The 18,931-nt window shown below is 42.7% G+C and overlaps 1 protein-coding gene across 9 annotated transcripts in view; it reads right to left on the bottom strand.

The window, feature by feature from the left end:
- KLHL32 (kelch like family member 32) overlaps nt 1-17,073 on the bottom strand; it is a 196,561-nt gene extending 179,488 nt beyond the window's left edge. For 4 of the 9 annotated variants that reach the window (XR_002810886.2, XR_011422105.1, XM_023650828.2 and 1 more), the window contains exon 1: nt 16,627-16,994. The gene's annotated coding sequence lies outside the window, so the exon portion shown is untranslated. Of the gene's footprint in view, nt 1-16,626 lie in introns of all 9 variants that reach the window. The other 5 variants (XM_014734212.3, XM_070223577.1, XM_070223578.1 and 2 more) reach the window with 5 other exon arrangements.
- Nucleotides 17,074-18,931: the final 1,858 nt, after the last annotated feature.

Here is an 18,931-nt window from a genome sequence, read left to right as displayed (position 1 = left end):
TGTTATAGGAACATGTGAATCACAAAAGCTGTACCTTTAAAAGCATTTTCAGAGAAATATATTTTTTGAAATTTCAGCCTGGTAAGCAAAGCTTTGAAACAGACTTGAAAAATTTGTTCGCAAAAGTACAAAGGAAGAGATGACACCTAAGAAAGACTAATGCACTATCAGTGTTAAATCTACAGTAAATCTTAACGTGTTAATTATCTCAGAGTTACAGAAGGCTGCTTACCCTGAAATATGCTGAATTGTTGACTGTGCATTTCATGTTTCTATTTTTGATTGTGTATTCCACATCATCTATTAAGCTTTCCCTTCTCTGAATTCCAATCATTTGTGCCTGTGTTAGGGATGCTTACATTTAGCCTAGATGACAGTTATAGATGTATTATAGTCGATCTTTCCTCTCTGCTGTTCTGTGAGTGAACTGAGGACATGGAGCATGTCTCGCCTAGCTTCCATTCAAAGTAGCCAATAAAGTCTGCTGAATGAATAAGTAGGCATCACTTAGAGAGCAGGTAAGATCAATCTTACTGCAAACTCTGGTACACAAGAAAACTGAAAGCTCATCTTCCTGTTTTCTATAACTCAAGTTTAATTTCTATTCTACCAGTTGGGAAGCTCTGCCTTCTTGGGGCTGCTCAAGCAGAGTTATGGCATGGTTCTGGGATAAACTCAGCGGCAAAATGATGAGGGCTGGGCTGCTGGGTGCCTCTGATCTCTAAGTCACCATGCAAACCTTACCTTTACTGTCATTAAATCCAACTGTCATTTTCAGTCCTTGACTTATTGGATATTGGCGGCATTCAAAATCCATAAATGCTCCCTCCTTCTTGAATCACACTACTTTCTTGGCTTCTATGCTGCCACCCTCTCCTGTTTTTCCTCCTTCTGCTCCGGCTATACAGTTTTTTTGCTCCTTTGTGCTCCTCTTTCTGTACCTAATCATTAACTGCTGTTCCATGAGATTGAGTTTAATGATCTACTCTATCCCTAGGCAATTGCAACCCCAATCAAAAATTGTACCACAGGCCCAGAGTCTTCTATGATGCCCAAACATACAGTAACCTCCTATTTGACATCTTCATTTAAACATCTTAAAGATAACTCAAATTTAATATTGCCATAACCACACTGGTAATTTTCTTCACTCATTCCGCCCATCCCCCAAACTGTTCCTCTTCTAGAATCTCTTTCTCAATGAATAGTACCAACATATATCCAGTTGCATGGAATGTCACCACCATGCAGTTGTATGGATTAGTACCACCGCCCATGCAAATGGCACCTCCACCCACTCAGCTGTGTGGAATCGCACCACCACCCACACAGATATAGGAGTCACTAGGTTTCGCTCTCCTTTACTCTCAATGTCCAATCCATCACCAAAACCTGAAAATTTTACCTCTTTGACAGCCCTTAAATACTCTCCTCTCTTTTTCTATCCCCACCTCCCCAGGCCAAGCTACTACCATCATCTCTGATTTGAACCAGAGCAAGGACTCCAGTGCCTTCCTAAACTGATGAGCGCTCTCCTCCAATTAGAAGCCGCTTTTAGCCTTCCAGGTCCTGTCACTCTCTGATTAAAACTCTTCCTCAATGGCTTCCCACTGTTCTTAGGATAAAGACCAGCTTTATAGGCCTAGATGTGTCCCTGCCCTACTCACCTTCCAGCATCATCTACACCCACACTCTCCCTGGGTCCCTGAACCCCAGAGCACCTTGCTGTCACCATGTTTCTTCCCAACCATGTTTCTTCTGCACTGAGCGTCTGCACATGAATTTTTTCTCCTTTATTTGAGGCATTCTCCACTCTCTGGCTGTCACCTCATTAATTTGTCACATCTCCTTCAGACCCCCAACCCCACTTTCTCAGAGAAGGCTTCCTCACCACCCCCTCAGAGCAGGCCAAAACCCTTTTTACACTTTTCCTAACACTATGAACCTCTTCTTGCCAGCACTTATTTCAATTGTAATTTTACCCTTATCTGTGAGATCATTCGATGAAGGTCTATCTCTCCCACTAGAGTGGCAGCTCCAAGATGACAAAGCTATGATCTGTTTTCCCCACCATTGAATCATCAGCACCTGGCACACGGCCTGACAGCTAACAGATGCCCAGTGTCTCTGTGCCAAATAAGCATTTGTGACAGAATAGAATAGTATTAATGAGAAAACTGACAATGCTGTTATAAGCAAAAACACCAATGGCAGCACATTTAAGATGCAACAACAACACAGAATCTTTTATAGCCTTCATCCTGAAATGGAGGGGCTCACACGAGCAGACCAGGTGTGATCCACGAGTTCACTAGCATTAGAGTCTGAGTAGAGGAAAACACAGGTGGCAGTCAAAATGAGACTGCCTGGATTCTCATACCCCCACACCCGGCGAGAAGTGATAATGGGAAGACAGGCCTGCTCTCCTCAATAAAAGGGGAGCAACCATTAGCTCTCTGGGTTCTCCCACCTCCGCTTAAGAATAATCATAATAGGAGACAGCAAAAATCTACTGAGTACCTACTTTGTGCCAGACAAAAAACTTATGTACATTATTATTCTTGATCCACATGATTATACTGTAGAGTAGGTATAATTGTCCCTGGAGTACAAATAAGGATACTCGGGTTCAAAGACAGAACTTTCCTAAGACCAAGCAGTAAATGAAAGAACCAGGATTCAACCCTAGGGCTGCCTGTCTTCAAAGCCATTCCATTGACAAGGTGCTGCTGCTGCTGCACAAAGAAAGAAAGGCAGGTACAAGCAGTCAAAGCCCACTGGCTGTGGAGGAGGTAAGCAGCTGGTGAAGAGTGTAGTTCAAAGGCAGTTTTAATATCACTGGTCATCAAGGAGGGCCAGAGCAGCAGAAGCAGTAACAACAGCATGGAGAAAGTTGGACATGGCAACTGCAGCACATAAGACGTGCACGAGAAGGTTGGATCCCAGAAGAAAAGGTAGGACCCAGCCCTGCCCCAGCACCAACACTGAGAGCCCAGGCCAGGGGCCCCAGGACCCTGTGGCAGGAAACAACAGTGAACCAAACAGAGCTGAGGTCTAGTCCTGATGCTGCACAGCCTCAGCCAGACATGCGCTTTGTTTCCACTATGGAGATAATCCTATAACTTTCCTTCAGTACACTGATGGCCAGAGAAACCCTTGATCAAAAACAAACAAAAAAACCTTGGGATAAAGCAAATTTGGAAGTGTTGCTGTTTTGAGAACATCCAATGTGGAAAACTATAATACAGATAAATTATTGGATTCCTTTAAATCGCCAGCTCCAAGAGGCTTTAAGAGTTTTTTGTTTGTTTTTTATTAAATTACACCTTTCTTGACAAAGAGCCTTAGGAATCGGATGTACATTAACACAAGAGGCTGTATAGAAATCAGTATCTCCTGAACATATCTATTTACAGAGCCTGGGAAAGGGAGATGGTTCACACCGGGCAGTGTTAGAAGGCTGGGGGCCAAATGCTTGTTGAGACTAATTAAGCCAGGGGTCTTGGAGAGTCACAGGAGGTTTTCAGAAAGAAGAGTGAGATAATGGAAGCCACGTTTCTAAAGATATTACTCCAACAGAAGTCCACGGACAAGAATTGAAGAAAAGAGAAAGTGGCCCCGAGAGATGAGTAAAGAAGCTGCAGTGCTGAGGACCTGAATCGGAAGAGCAGCCACGAGAACAGAAGGAGAGAGGAGGACATGCAAGACGTCGAGGAGGAGAAACTAAGAGGACCTGGTGACGGAATAGTGAGATAACACCCTAGTCGTCTGCAAATAAGGTCAGATGCACGCGAATATGGTAACATTTTAATTTTACACAAACACGCTGCTCCACATTTGCTGAGCACTATGCTAAGCACTGGTGGTACAAAGTCAGAGAAGATTAATATTCAAATGTCTGGAAAAGGCAAATTTATTGATACAGACGCAGATGGAGTGGGAGTGGGAATAACTGTATCTGGGCACTAGGGAACTTTCGGGGTGATAGAAATATAAAAGCGGACTGTAGTAATGGCTGCACAATCCTATACATATTTACTAAAAATTCTTGAAACCAAGTACAGTACAGTGGGTGAACGTTACGGTATATGAATTCTCCCTCAGGGAAGCTGTTCTCAGAAAGTGATAAGAGCTATGGAAAAGGAAACGGAATACAGAGCAAGGTGAATTGAGAGTGCAGTGCTAGGGGTGGTGGGTGGGCTGTGTTTTAAACTAGTGATCACAGTGAGCCTCACTGAGAAGCTGACGTGTGAGCCAAGACCTGCAGGAGGTGAGGGAGTGAGCCTGGGGAGAGCCAGCAGGAGGAGCATTCCAGACAGGGGGAACCAGGAACTATGAACACAGGTGCCAAAGCAGAGAAGGCGGCCAGTGAGACCAGTGCAGGAGGGGACAGGGAAAGAGCAGAAGAAGGTGAGGACAGGGAATAAGCAGGAGAACAGATGGCGTAGAGAGTCTTGGTTCTCGGGACAGAAGCTATTGCAGTTTTGACCAAAACAGTAACATGACCCAACTCAGGTTTTAAAAGGATCGCTCTGGCTGCTGCATTGAGAAGAGCCTATGAGAGGCAGAGACCAGCTGGGAATCTGTTGCAGTAATTTAAGCAAGAAGTGATGCCAAGTGGGTCAATGCAGGCAGCAAAGAAATGGTCAGATTCTGAGTATAGTTTGAGGTAGAGCCAAAAAAATTTCCTGACTATTTGGATGTGAGATGTGAGAGAAAGAAGCCAAGGATAATTCCAAGGTTTGAGGCCTGAGGAAGTAAAGATGGAGAAGCTCTGGATGAGGCAGGTTTGGAGGAAAAAAAATTAAAAAGCATGTATTGGAAACTTTGCTACTAAGCTATATCATATATGCCAAAATCGCTTCACATAATTTTTGTAACTTTCTTTTAAAGGTCAACTTCACTATAGGATAGGTTTCCTTCTAATACATTCATTAATTGAGGTATTTCAGAGAAACGAATTGCCTATGCCAAATGTAGAAATGTTTATTTAAAATCTTGATTCTTAGGCTTCTTTTTATCCTTAGGATTGCTGAAAAGCTTATTTTCTTATAACTTCTTAATTATAGTTCTAACAATATTAGACTTAACTTGCCTAGAAAAGTCCTGCTGTTGGTCCCAGCTAACCAATAAAAAGTTAAAAAGTGCAGTGACACCAAATGGCAGTCACTCATCCCTGAGTGATTCTCCTCAAAGGGACCAGCTGAGCTGGGAAAAGACCCAATCATTGGATGTTGGGATATATTAATGAAATCCACCTCCTTTATAAATATCAATGTTAGAGGAAAAGTCATGAAGCACCCCAAAGAAGTGCCAAAATTCAAGGTCCATCTCTCTTGTGAGTTACTTCTCCTTAAGTTAAAGCCACTGTAAAGAGATGAAGGTGGAAAAGGTTAAATTCCTATCTGGAGATTTAAATAATACCTACTCTCATCTCATGACGTAAAACAGATTTTTCTTTCTCACACTTCTGAATTTATATGTGTATGTTTGGTTCTATCTTATTTATTCTGCACATTTGGCCACTGGACTTCTCTATGTGGTCATTATGATTAATACATGAGTTAGAAGCATACAATAGCCTCAGCAGCTGTGCCCAAGGCCATTTCTTCCTATAATTTGGCACAGATGGCCAAAGAGATGATTTTGGCACAACGGCCAAGTGCTAACCACCTAAGGAGGCTGCAGCCTCAAAACCAACTCATGGTAAATGCGTTTTCACAGTTGTCTCCACCCACCCCCATCCCCATTCCCATCCCCCTCCCCATCTCTCTCTCTCCTATCCCTGACATGAAAGGCAGACGAATACATCCTAATTCTAAATTAGCCAAGTTCTACTCATAGCACTTCACCTGATTTTCTAGGGGTGAAAAGTTAACTCAATAAAACAATTCCAGTTCTCAAATGGTCATTGTTTAGGTCAAAAGACTTTTTCTTCGACTCAAAAATATTCTTAATTATTAAAAACTTTCCTACAATAGAGAGTAAGCTGGTTTGTACCTAACTCAGTATCAGAGAAACCACAATAGTTATAATAATGACTAAATTAACAGGGACAAATAAACTTAAGTATGGTATCTTTTCTTCTTTCATACACTCACATACCTCAAAATGACTTCTCTTAAAGTTATAATTAAGCAACAACCTCATCATGCATAATCCTGATCATTTTCATAGATAATCTAAAATTCATTTATAATTTCATGAGCTGTCTAATGGTGAGGTTTCTTTTTCTCCTTATCGTTACACCTGTGCTTAACAGCTGCAAATCTCCTCAAAATGCCTGATATTCAAATGTTTTGGTCCTTTAAGATGATGATAGTTAAGGTCATGAAATATTAGGAGAGTCCCCTCAGTCATAAAAGATGCACATAAACACAGTCACACTCTGTTTCAGCCAGTCTCTAAGGACAAAATATTAAATTGAAAAGCCTATTAAAAATCTGCAAAGCAAATTCTGAACTCTCCCAAAAATAAAGAGCAAACTACAATTCAAACTTGTAGCCTCTCTGCTCCCCAAATCCTGTGGTAAAGATCTATACAAATCTGAAACAGTTCAATGTAAATCAATGACTCGTAAGATTTCACATACCATAGAAACAGCATTCTCTAGTTGGCTTATGTAATATCATGTAACCACCATCAAAGGTCTAATTCCAAAAATGTATAAAATAAAAAGCATCTTAATCTTACACAGAAATGTACATTTTTAAAGCAATCTAACTACTTTGATTTTGGACAACATGAGGACATTTATAAAGATGCTCTCTGCAGCAATCCACCTGAGAAGTTGTACACAAATTTGAGTGAAACTTCTCTTTCAGGCGTGAAGATAATAATAACACATCATGATTTCTATCTAGACAGGGCCCCTGGTTAGTAGAGAATTACCTGCCATGTTTAAATGTTCACTGAGTGTCCACAGAGCTGTGTGACCTCAGAACCGATTAACTTGCTATTTTTTTGTTGAGTGTGAATGACAAGAAGGCTGAGGCCCAGGTCCAGGTAGCATGGTTGGTCCTTGGGACATAGGAATAAGAAGGAGAGTGTGAGCAGGTCACTGCCCTCAGGACCTGCGGTTCCCTAATTAAACCTATCATCAGAATCACTCAGGGAAGGTTTTTTAATACACAGTGGCTCAGCACCAATGCAGATCCCAAAACAATAAATATAGAGGCTCCAGGAATCTCTGTTTTTAAAGCAACTTACAGGGCATTCTGAGGGTCAGCCTGGTTCTGTAAAACTATGGTAATATATCATTTTCTAAAGCAAGGTTCCAGAATGGCCAATTAAAAGCAATAGCAGAGCATTTTTAATATAAACTGAGCATTTAAAAAATATATTTTATTTTGTTCTCATGATTCTTAATGCTATCCCTATTTATAGAGAAGGAGATTTAAGCACAGAGCTCTGAAATCAAGCCCTAACCCCCTTCCCAGGCTCTCCCAATCCACCTCATTGTGCCCACCCCCAGCCTCACCTTACTCCACAGATACCAGTGAGGGATTTTCAGTTCTGCTCTGTGACCCAAGCAACCACAGAGGTGGGAGCAGCCTTAAAAAAAGGCCTTGTCAACTCTGGCACTGCCCTTAGGAAGCCTGGAAATTGGTCAGGGAGGGAAATGTGGCTGGCTCCTTTGCGATGATCTTCTTTCCCGGCTGAAACACTGGTGGGTCCTGTGCCACATAGAAAGACCCTTTCCTAAAACCCTCAGTACGTTCCCACTCCTGCAGTCAACCATGAGGGTCCAGATAAGAAGAGGAAAAGCACCTAATCCTAAAAAAGTTCTTAAGTCAGTGAGACCTTGACTTCTTAAATATCTTGGTCAACAGGTGGTCCAACCCATTAAGCAGACTCCCTTAACGCTGTGATGCAAGCGGTCTCTTACATCCTTCTTCTGTCTCTTCATCAAAAAAAGGAACCGTATACCAACAGCTGCTGACTGAAGCACTGTAAGTTCACACATGAGCAAAGAAATGACGACAACAAAATTCTGAAGCAATCACAAGATACAGTTTTCCAAAAAGAGGTCAATAAAGAGGAAGCAAAAAAACTCAAAGAATACAGTGCCCAAAAAGAAAAATACAGTAATCAAGGCACATATTTAGAGGGTCTGGGAATTTCATGCCCCATTAGGTCCAGGTGACAGTAAAGTATGTCCTCATTTTCAAAGGCAACATGAGGGGCTGATGCTACTACATGGTTAAACCACATAACTAACTCCTCCTATCCCAATTCCATGCTCATCAAACCCTCAGCCACAAGGAGAGAATGTGATGGCCAAAGAATGCCACCCACATCTGCAAACCTGTTGACAGTTACATACATAGAATATATTAATATTCCACTTCAAAGCAATTAATAATATATGGTGACAATAAATTAACTGCAGACTTCTGGTGAGCAACATTGATAGAGCAACACGAAACCTGGAAATCAAAACTTGACAACTTTGTGAAAGATTACAAGGTCAGCGAAGGGAAATTTATCATAAAACCCTACAGATGACACCAAGATTCCCAAATTAGAATTTCAGTAAAAAGTCAAGTTAAATGCTGTGTAGAAAGGCCTCCGGGCTGTGCATGAGTTTCTCAAATGACATTTGATCAATTAGGAAGCCCGATCTGTAAGTGATATTACATAACTTCAAGAAATGATAAATAGCTTTGAGCCAAAGTTAAAGAAGATAAGCTGTGCCCAAATTAAATCAGATTGTAGGTAATTAACGTTTTCATAGAAGAAAAAACCCAAAACCTACATTCCACTTTTCTTTAAGCTCTGAATTCTCGAAAAACCAATCATCCATATCAGCTCAAGGACATCAGTCTGGGAAAGACTAGTGACTCTACAGCCGAAGGGTTTATTGGACTGTATCTACACTACTGCCTAACACAAAAACAGCATTTGAAAAGAAAGTCGCCTTTCAGAGAATGTAGGAATAGATGAAGAAGCAAGTCAAAGAGAGACTCTATCAAAATAAATCTCTTCATTCAGATATCTACCTCAATTATGTTCCAAAATAATAACCATAGCTGTTATTTGGGAAGTGGTTAAGAACGTGTCCATATTTAAAGTAGGTGCTTTTTTCCCTAGTAATATGATTTTGTAACTTGCTGGTCTATGAAATGGATGCAAATAGAAGATCTGGCACTGATGGCATCTTGGCTACCATATTCTTCATTCTAGAACTCACACCTCACTATAATTAATATCCACTACATACTGAATCTTCTAAAAAGAAATTTACTATATTTTCTTCTGGATTCATAGAGAGTAAAGAAACTGTCAAAGGATATTCTGTCTTTGACAAATGATCACAAATGTAGCATTAGCAATTCCCTAAGCCTTTGTTACTTTTGGTATCTAAGGTTACTCATCAACTACTAAAAATACATCTGAATTATTAAATTGCAACACATTTAAAGAAACACTGGAATACATATATACATGCATACATGCATACACATGTACCACAGCACATTTAGTACAAGAAATAGTTTCTTCCGTACAAATGTGCTTTGTAATTCATTGTATAATAAAAACGGAACTTAGCTTGGCATATGGATTCCTAAAATTTACTGCTCAGGCTACCTTCCTGTAAATGTTCTTTGTTATCACTACTACAAAAGTTACCAGTGGGGCCAGCCCCGTGGCTGAGTGGTTAAGTTTGCACGCTTCGCTTCGACAGCCTGGGGTTTCACCGGTTCAGATCCTGGGCACAGACATGGCACTGCTCATCAGCCCATGCTGAGGTGGCATCCCACATGCCACAACTAGAAGGACCCACAACTAAAAATATACAACTGTGTACTGGGGGGCTTTGGGGAGAAAAAGGAAAAATAAAATCTTTAAAAAAAAAAAAGTCACCCGAGTGTGGTGGGCTGCTCCCCGTTTCTACTGCTGTCTGGGTTATCCCAAGGCCGTGAGCTGGGGAGTGACCTTGAAACCTTGAAAAAAGACACACTGTCCTCATCTGTACTCCTTGGTTGTCAGAGAATCAAACTGCATCAAAAAAAGCAGAAAGATTAGTCTGCCACTTGCAAGGGAAAGAAGTTGCTTGGTGAGGGTGGGGGAGGGGACAGACAGTGTTACAAAGGAAAAAGAAAAAAAGATTTAACTAGAAAGTATTCTCTTTGGGAAGACTTTAATCCTATCTGACTTGAAAGTGAATTTGACGTTTTTTTCTTTGAGCCTGGTGAGCTCTTGACCTTTTCATAAAATTTACATAATTCAGTATGAAGGGAAACCCCTAGCTGTCTAGAAAGATGTTGGCAACTAGAACTTGACCTCACATAAAGACTACGAGGTCTGTACCCAGCAGGTACTTGGTGCTGCTTTTATTAATCCACAGGGGACACGAGGGGCAGCTGTGTGTTTTTCACAGATGGGGAACCCTGCAGAGATCCTATAATAGAGCCCCAGGGAGTCGCCTAGGGAGAAGGAGAAGGAAACTAAGCCTCCCTCCCTTTCCCTGTGGCCAGGCTGTGGCTCCAGGAGCTGCAGAAAAGAGGGGGAGCTGGCTTGTGAGAGGGGAGACACTATTAACCCCAATTTATGCATCCCTCTCCCCAGGAGGGCCCACCCAAGCAGCCCACTGCTCACTCAAAGCTCCATTACTTGAAGAGCCTAGCTCCTTTCCACTGCTGGCAGACTGGATTAAGACATTTTATATGGAGCGTGCAATTTAAGTGAATTCTGCCCTCATTTTGAGGAAGGCAAATGCAGGTGGGGAAGAAGAGGCAAAGGGAAGGAATTAATAAGCATTGAGATTTTATTATGCACCAGTCATTGTGCTAGATGTTTTCTATGCATATCTTATTTAATCTCAGAATAGCCCTATGATCTAGGTCACAGAATTCCCATTTTACAGATGGGAAAATGAGACACAGCAAAGACATGTAACTGGACTGTGGATAACACAGCCAAGAAGTGTCAGATTTAGAATTCCAGCTCAGGCTTCATGGCTCCTGTTCTTTCAGCTGTGCCATGCTACTTTGCATATACAATTGAAGAACTAAAACTCATAAATAATAAGGCTTCTAAGTCACAATTTAAAATGAGGTACCAGAATTTGTGTTATAAAAAATTGCAAAACGCCTCCTCCACTGCTCTTGGCATCTGTCCCATTAGCATTGACTGTGTTCCCACCGAAGCAATCAGCCAGGACAGGACAGTGATTCCATCAATATCCTGTATACCAAAGACGGTACTTGCGGGGAGGGGGGTGCAGGGAAGCCCTGCTTCTAGGTAACTGGAATTGGCTCATCCGGCATAAAAAGTAGAATATATTATACCTCAGATAAACATGTAGCAGAAAGTCAAGAGTCTATGAAAACCACCAAAGATTTTCCTTCTTTATTTAAAAATCATCTTATCAGGTTGGTAAATTTGAACATTGCAAAACTATTTTAGACAAATTTACAGCTTTCAGTGATTTTGCCATCTGCGGAACTAATCTGACTCCAAGTCAAATTTGCGGAACGGTTATTTTTTATACACGGTTCTTCTAAAAATCTCACCAAAATTTATAGTGCCATATGTCTAAACCAAGTTAAATGCATTAATGCAGTGTAATGTGCATATGAAGGAAGGCAAGAACAAAAGAAATAAGAAGAAAGTTGAGTGCTTCCTCCGCCTCTTAGGTGAAGATCCCGGCAAGGATATGGGAACGAAGGACTCAATTAGAAACGACAGAACGAGGGGGCCGCACCAGTGGCGCAGTGGTTAAGTTTGCACATTCCGCTTCTCGGAGGCCCAGGGTTCACAGGTTCAGATCCCGGGTGCAGAAACGGCACTGCTTGGCAAAAAGCCATACTGTGGTAGGCATCCCACATATAACATAGAGGAAGATGGGCATGGATAGTCGCTCAGGGCCAGTCTTCCTCAGCAAAAAGAGGAAGATCAACAGTAGTTAGCTCAGGGCTAATGTTCCTCAAAAAAATTAAAAAATAAAAATAAAATAAGAAACGACAGAACCAGGGAAAAGGTGAGCAAAATGAATTCCATCTATTAATTCTCAATAAGAGGGAAAGCAAGATGCTCTAGGATAAACTCTCAAGTTCTACTCTACAAATTGGAAGAAATTCTGAAATAACGGAAACCAGTTATATAAGGAGGGAAGAGGAGCGTAAGGCACTGCCTGACTCAGAGACATAGCCAGGTCTATCTCCACGCTCCCCAAAAACCCTGTTTAATAAAAAAGATGGCCTCCTTACATCATTTATTCATAATATTTTCCATTACTTGCCAAACATGTCTGTGAAGAGCAAATCACCATGTTGGCTTATATTGTACTTGATGGGAATTAAAATCCCTCCAACTTTAAAGCAAACTCCTGTCGTGCCAAATGTCCTCAGCGCTAGACTAGCTAGCTATGGCATGTTTTCTGTTTTCTTTCATCCTGTTTCCATGTGCCCATCATTCTAACTCTCGCACCCAGTCTCTGCAGATTTAGCACTTGAATCCAAGGCTAACTTCCGCTGACTTGTCACATTTTTTCCATATCTCCATTCAAGCAACAAACAAAAACACTGACCCAGTCAGGATCAAGAGCAGAGTACATTTCCCTAAAGGCTTCCCTCTAGGTTTGAGTACAGATTTTCCAAGAGCTAAATACAGCTTACATTTCTCCTTACCTATCCACAGATATGAGATGAGACTTCCTCAAAGGTACATCTAACATTAAAATCTCCATCTGCAAGAGCCTCCCTACCTCCAGGTCTACAGCCTTACTAAAAGGAAATGTTTACAGTGATATGCTTTTCTCTTTTCCTCTAATCTGCAGAATCTCTTTCCCCATTTTTGAAAATCTGGTTATTTGGCCACTCCCAATTGAATTCATGTAAAATATCTATGTAGGCTTCCTTCCCACAGAAAAGCAGTATCACGAGAGGAAAAGATGTGCCAGACACTGGATATTAAGAATACAGATACACCATCATAGTTAATGGGTATTTACTGTATACTAGACTCTGTGTAGAGATCATAACATTTGCTTCACCCCCTGCCCTTATGTTCAGTGTTTTAGAAGAATCAGTATTACACGCTCTGCTTCTCCCCTATAGCAACAATTCCCCTCTCGGTCTCCTTCACCAACCTGTTTTCCTCTTCTCCCTCCTACACATCCCCAGTTTCATCTTCTTGCTGTCCTCCATCTTGGAGAACATATTTCTTCCTACAGCATGGTCATCCCTTTAGCTACCATGATGACTTCATCAATATCAGATATCACAGCATTATCCTCTCAACTCACATTTCCAACTGACTGTGTGGCCGAGCCTCCCATCTTTCCATAGCTAAAGGGATCTTCATTTAATATAATCAGACCCAGCCACCAAGGTCCAGCACTAATCTTCCTCCTACACAGGACTGACCTGATCTCCACAATCAGAATTTTTTTTTCCCTGTATCTGTGCCTCTATTGAATCCTGTATCTTTATTGTAGCATTTAATCCACAACTGCCTCAAAATCACAATTACGTACATGTCTACAACCTCCATTAGGCAATCAGCAGAGAAGAATGGGTGTGAAGTGAGAAGGGCTGCTGAGGTTTAAAGTTTTCTTTCATTGGTCCAGTTTAACTTCACACAGTCTTGGATACTTCATGTGTACAATGGAAATAAGAGGCCCACTTCACAGGGACGTTGTGAAGACGATATGGAAAGTAGCCTGCACATAGAAGGGCCTGGAAAAGTGGCAGCTGCCAGGAGCAGCATATTTGTTTGCTCTGAGTCCTTAAGGGCAGAGATGTTATCTCCACAGCACCCAGCCAGGACTTTGTTACATTAGTATTAACTAATATCTGCATAGCTCTTTACTAAAGGTGCAACACATTTCCATGAATTAAAAACTGAAATGCATTTATTTGTTATTAAAGAATCCTTCTAGAGGGTGATTTTAGAATAAGAGGACTATTAGAAGCTACTGTTCAATCTTGGCTCTTTTTTTTTTTTTAACTACACTTCTTTGTATCCACGAAAGAAACAACATAAATAACACTCCTTTCTGACCACCAGGTCTGCTTCAGTGGAGTCCCCCACATCTTGTAGCTTTCATAGAAACACGAGAGAGTAGCAGCTTCTCAAAAGGTATTTGCCTCATTACAAGATGCTGTTATTTAAGGAGTGAACAGCATTTTCTATGCCAGGGTGCTGGAACTGAATGTCCTTTTGAGTTCCCACTTATATTCTTGCTCCTTTGGAATCTTGCAGTCTTGTAGTGGGTTTTAACTAATTATGTAAAGCTTTATTAGGAAGTTTTCATTGAAAGGCTCAAGATGCCTCTCTTTCTGATCAATTTTTTTAATTCTACCTCTTCCTACAATGACAGGTATTCAACTGACTTTTTCTATACTTCTTGGTCTTGCGCCCAGAAAAAAAAAATTAAGCCAGGAAGTTTTACACTCCAAATGCTTTTGTTTCACCAGATTCAAAAATTCCTATTTTGAACTACTTCTTGCTCTTATTTTCTCTGCGGTATAAGAGAGAGACCCAGGAACCCTCAAAAACAAACTTGGGCTTGTTTACGGAAGAAAGGATGTAGAACATTTTTTAGAGATTTTAATATCAAAATCAGAAAACTCCCAATCATTTGTCCAATGATGGATGAATTTGTTCACATCAGTATTCTATTTGTGAAAAACACTCTAGAATTGAATGAGACCTCAGTACTTATGGACTGCAAACTGGCAGGCCATAGGCTACATGTGGCCCAGACACATTTTTAATGTGGTCCTTACAGTTTTTAAAATTAAGGACACTTCACAAAAAAAATCTGGAAGCTTCTGTTTTCCTTGAAACACTAGAATGTTTTAGAGCTGAGGAGGCAACAATCAGCTACAGTCCAGTAGGAGCTGCTCCCTTTATAGTGGTTTACCCGTTCCAGAGGCCACAGCCATACTCCCTCTCTCCCACGTGTCTCCCCTGGGGCTCGCTCTACTCCCTTATCTTACCTATCAGACCTGCACACATTGGAAATGCAGACATAGGATTCGTTTTAAAGGCAAAGAGCCTGGATCCAAAAAAGGCTTCCCCATTCACTAGCTCTGTGACCTTCAGCAAGCTCTGAGTCTCAGGTCCCTCAGCTTTAAATTGAAGATAATTCCTTGACCTCACAAGGTTCTCAAGGGCGTTAAAAAAGAAGTGCACAAAAAGTACTTTGTAAACTGTAATGTGAAATGTTTGTCATCACTACTCATTTCCTAGCTGCCTGTCGGTTGCATACATCCCCTCTTCCTACCTGTTATGACTGCCTTCCTTGTTCCTCATATTATTACTCTCTGTATGACACAGTTTAAAATATAACTAAAAAGAACTTGATATATTTCCTTGCTTCATTTAATAAGAGGTAGAAAAGATGACCAAATATCAAAGGAAAACAAAATGAATTGTTGAATGCCAGTGTATCTTTACCAGGTCATTTCTGTTGGTGATCAAGGTATGAAATTAGCATAAAGTGCAATTACTCACTTGCTGATCCCTTCAAGCGCTGTGTTATAAGTTCACCCACTAGGCACCTGAGGCCTCCACTATAACTGACAGCTCAGTTATCAGGGGTTCCTGAGAGACATGAGCTCTGACCTCCTCCTTGGGCCTCACTCAGCGCTGCAGCAAAGGATCCAATCCACCAGAAAAAAACCAACAGGATCTATAAAGCTTTTTCTGTGCCTCCTTCCTCTCTACATTTTAATGTAAGCTCCAAAAGCTTAGAATCAGGGGTATTAAGCCATGGCACACAGGTTATATCTATAACTGTCTACATCTATATCTATCTACAAATATATGTCGAAAAAATCAATAAGAGACTTGAAAGGAAACAGTCTTCTCAGAAATAGGCAGAGGCGCAGAAAAGTGCACTTAAATGATGCAGTGGATACAGAAATGTTAGCAAAGATGTCACGTCATGAATGCTATCTCCTTACATTAAGATTTCACATATGTATTCCTGTTCTGGTCAATTTGCAACAGGAAATCATCCTTGTGTGGGGAACCACAATAAATTCATTTTCTGCTTTTAGTGTTAAGATAATCACGCCTGAGTGAACTGCAAAATATGTGGAAATAGACGGGAAGAAGGGATTTTAATTGGAATCAGCTTTCTTTATAAGATCACCAAAACGGGAGTAATTTATGATTCTAGACACAATCCGTTGAAAAATTCATCTGACGAATCCTTTTTAAGCATACCATATAGTGCAATTACAGCTTTTCTTGAAGTTGAATGTAACCCTCGCCTGAAAACAGATCAACGAATGCCAAATTACCACATGGTCCTCAGTGTATATTTTATTCTTAAAAATCAAAATAACAGCATCATTTAAGAAGCCAGTTCTTTCAAGAGATGTCCCAAAGCTTATGTTCAAGCAAGTCTCCTTGGTAACCACAGAGCACAGTAGATCTTGGGCTGGGGGAAGGAGGGTTGGGGGAGCAACTCCAGGGTTGGTAGAATAAGTAACCGGAGTAGTAAGTGCTCTCCTAGATGACGGTGGTAGAGGCTGCAGGGGCTGCACGCCCCTGAAATTGCAACTCCGGTGTCGCCCCCACTGGCGCACCAACAGCCTCCCACCCTCTCCCTCCGGTCTGCAGGCAGCAACCCCAAACAGGTTACAAGGAGAGAGACTGGCTTACCCGATGGGGTGAGCGGTCTGCGGGGTTAGGCACCCGAGGCGGCAGCGCACGCACCGGGCTCTCCCTGATGCACAATGGCTCTGCTTCGCCCCACGATGCTGAGGTTAAGCGAAACCGCGGTAGCTTCGCTCTGCTGGTTTGGGGATGCAGTTGTGAAGAACGAGCGCGCTGGCGCGTGTGTGCGAGCGTGCGTGTCCGTGAACGTGCGTGTGTGTGTGCGCGTGTGTGTGCGTGTGTTTGCCGGCGCGCTCGCGGAGGCTCCCGCGGGGAAACAGTGTTTCCCAGTAAATAGAAAGCAGCAGCCGGCACTGCAGGTGGCGCGTCGGGCTCGCTCCGCCCCAGGCGGCCGCGTCACCAACGAGTCGCACCTCGGCGGACCCCGGGGCGGGCTCAGCCCGCGCAGCGGCTCCGCCCCCTCCCGCCCCCGGGTGCCAGCGCGCACGCTCCTCGCCCCCGCGCGCGCCCCCGCCCCTGCCCGACGGCGAGCCCGCGCGCGCCCGCTCTCTCCGGAAGTTGCCCTCCCCCGCTCCGGCCCTTCTCCTAGCTCTCTGGCGCCTTGGCAGCTGCCGCCGCAGGAACGGATGCAGTGCCCCTAACTTGGTATACCTGCGAGTGCTGGCTCTCTGCTTCCCTGTCCCTGACCCTGAACTTACTTGTAAAGTTCAAATTGCCCCTATTCCTAGCATTCCCCTTGGCAGGACCTATACCCTGGGCCTCGTTGAGAAAATGGTACTGTCGAGAACGACCTCACGGTAACTTTAAGAAATGACAGGGGATCCCCAGGGACAGACCAAAGCCCTGAACCTGAGCAATCAGGAAGGGTATTTGGTTACAGCTGACTCCGCATTAAAACTGCAAACAGGCAACAACCACAGAACACCACGTTGAATGCCAGGGCAGGGCCCAATCCTGTGTCACTTGCGGGTCACTCATGTCAAACATGCTCAGAAACCCATACTTAGGCTGACTGAATAATTTTAATAGGTAAAAATATTCCCTATTCCACTTTTGAATTGAAAATCTTGGTCCGATGTGGAGTTAAGGCAGCAGGTAACAGCAGAATTAAACTTTAAATTGGAGTAAACTGTTATTTTGTAGGTTAGCGTTTTAAACTACTATCAAGAGGACATTTCACAGAATGTCAAGTTCCATCTCTTGCAGGTTTCTGTTCTTCCACACTTGGGCACGTGATACCGACCCTGATATCAGTTTCCCCACATTAAACCCAGCATACATGGGGTTAAAACCAAAACACTCATTGCCTGCTTACTCTCTGGCTTCCTGGCTCCAGAATCCACTATCCTCCGTGGAAACAGACACAGCCAAGGACAAGCTCCTGGATCATCTCCTCCCGGCAAAGCAAAGAGATACGGGCTGGTGGGAAAGTTGCTGACCAGCAAGGTCACGGACTCCCTCCTCTCTGCAAGTGTCTCAAGGCCAAAGACAGGCTGGTGGGAAAGCTCCGACCAACAAGGCCATATGCTCCCCCTCCCCTACCTAAAACCCCAAATAAAAACCCTTTTAGCTTTTCGGGGAGTTTGGGATTTCAGTGTTAGCTGCCCTCTCTTCTTGCTCAGTGCTGTGCAATAATAAAATTCCTACTTTCTTCCACCACACCCGGTGTCAGCAATTGGCTTGCTGCACAACGGGTGAGCCAACTCGCTGCAGGTTCGATAACACTAGGAACAGTGCCCTGATCTATTTTGAAGTGTCCTTAACATTCTCATTAGACTCAAATCAATGGTTCAGCAATTTTTCCATTTTAAGACCCATGAGGGGCTGGCCTGGTGGTGCAGTGGTTAAGTCGGCACATTCTGCTTTGGCGGCCAGGGTTCCCCGGTTTGGATCCAGGGTGCAGACATTGTGCCGCTTGGCAAGCCATGCTGTGGCAGGCATCCCACATAGAAAGTAGAGGAAGATGGGCACGGATGTTAGCTCAGGGCCGGTCTTCCTCAGCAAAAAGAGGAGGATTGGCAGCAGTTAGCTCCGGGCTAATCTTCCTCAAAAAAAAAAAAAAAATACGTAAATAAAAATAAGACCCATGGGTTTTCTGGGCCTGTTTGTCATGTAGCCCCGCCCCCCCCCCCAACTCAATGTATAGTGAACAATAGACATTCACTATAGGAAACAGAGTGCCTGGGTCAGATGAGTTGGGGAAATACTGAAAACTGACTCCCTTTCACATTGTGGTGTTAAAGACTCTGAGATCTTGCAGTAAAGAAAGTTCTTTCACTTTCTTAACCACCTATCCTAGAGTTAGTCGAGAGTGGAGCACTTTTTTTTTCTTCAGCCTGCCTCTTAACAT

The sequence above is a fragment of the Equus caballus genome, chromosome 10 (genome assembly GCF_041296265.1).
Source record: "Equus caballus isolate H_3958 breed thoroughbred chromosome 10, TB-T2T, whole genome shotgun sequence".
NCBI classification, from domain to species: domain Eukaryota; kingdom Metazoa; phylum Chordata; class Mammalia; order Perissodactyla; family Equidae; genus Equus; species Equus caballus.
Note: the sequence above shows the minus strand (reverse complement) of the source record. Positions and strands in the feature narration are given on the sequence as shown.